Source organism: Heterocephalus glaber, unplaced genomic scaffold (genome assembly GCF_053883595.1).
Source record: "Heterocephalus glaber isolate CG9 unplaced genomic scaffold, H.glaber_assembly_v1.0 deba00001481, whole genome shotgun sequence".
Classification (NCBI taxonomy): domain Eukaryota; kingdom Metazoa; phylum Chordata; class Mammalia; order Rodentia; family Bathyergidae; genus Heterocephalus; species Heterocephalus glaber.
In genome coordinates this window covers 7,441,823-7,444,691 of record NW_028258317.1, presented here as the reverse complement: position 1 = coordinate 7,444,691, position 2,869 = coordinate 7,441,823, and the positions used below count along the sequence as shown (strand labels likewise).

Here is a 2,869-nt window from a genome sequence, read left to right as displayed (position 1 = left end):
AGACATTGCATTTCCACTTATAATACAGTGCTTATAAAGTGCAATGTTATTTTTTCCCCGTGCACATGTTCCATGTTCAAGTATTGAGAATGCCCAGTACATTACTTTAGCAGTTAAATTTTAACAACTGCCACAGAATTTGCTACAAATTTAGGTCCTGCAATGTTTTACTGTGTGGAACAATGCTAAATCTATACTTAGGGTTGGCTTAATCAACCTCTTCAGTGGCAGGCCCTGAGGAAGCACCACCAGAAGGAGGAGCTCCCTCACCAGGAAAGCCCCCAGGCATTCCTCCAGGAATGCCACCTGCACTCTGGTACAGCTTGGTAATGATGGGATTGCAGACTTTCTCCAGCTCCTTCTGCTGATGTTCAAATTCTTCCTTCTCTGCAGTCCGATTCCTGTCCAGCCATTTGATGATTTCATTACACTTATCGGGAATCTTCTGTTTATCTTCATCATTGATCTTTCCCTGAAGTTTCTCATCTTCAACAGTTGCTTTCATATTGAAAGCATAGGACTCCAATGAATTCTTGGAGGACACCTTATCCCTCTGTTTCTCATCTTCAGCTTTGTACTTCTCTGCTTCCTGGACTATATGATCTATGTCCTCCTTGCTCAAATGGTCCTTGTCATTGGTGATGGTAATCTTGTTCTCTTTCCCTGTACTCTTGTCAACAGCAGAGACATTGAGGATGACATTGGCATCCATATCAAAGATGACCTAAATCTGAGGAACACCACGGCTGCAGGAGGTATGCCTGTGAGTTCAAACTTGCCAAGCAGGTTGTTATCCTTAGTCATGGCATGCTCACCTTCGTATACCGGAATAAGCACACCAGGCTGGTTGTCAGAGTACGTAGTGAAGGTCTGTGTCTGCTTGGTAGGAATGGTAGTATTGCATTTGATGAGGACTGTCATGACTCTACCAGCAGTTTCAATACCAAGGGAAAGAGTTGTGACCTCCAAGAGCAGCAAATCTTGAACATTTTCAGACTTGTGTCCAGACAGAATGGCTGCCTGAACAGCTGCACCATAAGCAACAGCCTCATCAGGGTTGATGATCTTATTCAATTCTTTTCCATTGAAGAAATCTTGTAGAAGCTTCTTGATCTTAAGGATATGGGTAGAACCACCCACCAGGACAATGTCATGGATTTATGACTTGTCCAGTTTGGCATCTCAAAGAGCCTTCTCTACAGGGTCCAGAGTGCCATGGAACAGGTCAGCATTCAACTCTTCAAATTGAACATGAGTAATGGAGGTATAGAAGTCGATTCCTTCATAGAGGGAATCAATCTCAATACGGGCTTGGGTGCTGGAAGAGAGGGTTCTCTTAGGTGGTTCACATGCAGTATGGAGACAGCAGACAGCTCTCTTGCTCTCAATGATGTCTTTCTTATGCTTGCGCTTGAACTCAGCAATAAAATGGTTGACCATTCGGTTGTCAAAGTCTTCACTTCACCATCTAAGTGGGTGTCTCCAGCTGTAGATTTCACCTCGAAGATTCCTTCTTCAATAGTGAGGATTGACACATCAAAAGTGCCACCTCCTAAATAAAAAATCAGCACATTTCTTTCAGCTCCAACCTTTTTCTCTAAGCCATAAACAATAGCAGCAGCTGTTGGCTCATTGATAATTCTAAATACATTAAGACCGGCAATAGCATCTTTGATTGCTTGACGCTGAGAGTCATTAAAGTAAGCTGGCACAGTAACCACAGCATTGGTAACAGTCTTCCCAAGACAAGCTTCTGCAATTTCCTTTATCTTTGTCAGCACCATAGAAGATACTTCTTCTGGATAGACGCTCTTTGTTTCTCCTATGTATTTGACCTGAACCTTGGGTCTGCCTGCATTATTCACCACCATGAAGGGCCAATGCTTCATATCAGACTGGACTACAGCATCATCAAATCTTTGTCCAATCAGACACTTGGTACCAAAAACTGTGTTGGTGGGATTCGTTGCAACTTGATATTTTTTGCAGCATCTCCAATCAGTTGTTTGGCATCGGTGAAACATAACTTGGGGTGGTTCGGTTTCCCTGATCATTGGCAATTATCTCCACCTTCCAATGCTGAAAGGCACCCACACAGGAGTAGGTGGTCCCAAGATCAATGCCAACTGCAGGTCCCTTTGACATGGTTGCTTGAGTGTAGGCCCGGTTCTACTGGCAAAGAAATCACACAAAAGCCTCCAAAGCTGCTAGCGCACTCAATGACTGAAAAATGAATCAACAAAGATTTTGAACTTCTACCAAAAGATGGAGACTCTATCCCCACCTGTGAAACTGAGTGGGCCTTTGCATCAAGAAATGAAGGACCATGGTAGAGAAGTCCTCTGTGCTATGTGACTTTTGAGGCTAAGGAGTAAAGGACATGGAACTTCTGCTGATCCCCATCAAACAGTCATTCTGGAAGTCTTTTGCCTCCATGTAAAAAGTCAGCTACCATGTAACCTGAAGCTGCCATGGAGAAAGACCATATGGGGAGACCATAAAGAGAGTTATGTCTAGGGAGACTTTAACTGCTGTAGCTCCCAGATACTTCCATTACTCCAGACCAGGCACCAAACATGTAATTAAATATTTTGAGGTGGCCTCAGCCCCTTTCATCACCTAATTGCAACTACATGAGAAACCCTAAGCAAAGATTGACCAAATGAGCCCAGGCAACCCTCAGGTGAGTAAAATAAATGTTTTATTGTTTTAAAACATTGTTTTAGGGTGATTTTGTCACAGATATAAATAGCTACAGCAGTACAATTATTTTACTTTTCTCAGTCTCAATTTCTTTATGAATCAGGAATGTTTTATTAAAACCTCCTGAACCTACCTTAACAGCATATTGTAGAAATAACATTAATAG

At 42.5% G+C, this 2,869-nt stretch overlaps 1 pseudogene; it reads right to left on the bottom strand.

Moving 5' to 3' along the window:
* Positions 1 to 208: 208 nt before the first annotated feature.
* On the bottom strand, positions 209 to 2,145 carry LOC101707574 (heat shock cognate 71 kDa protein pseudogene; annotated as a pseudogene).
* Positions 2,146 to 2,869: the final 724 nt, after the last annotated feature.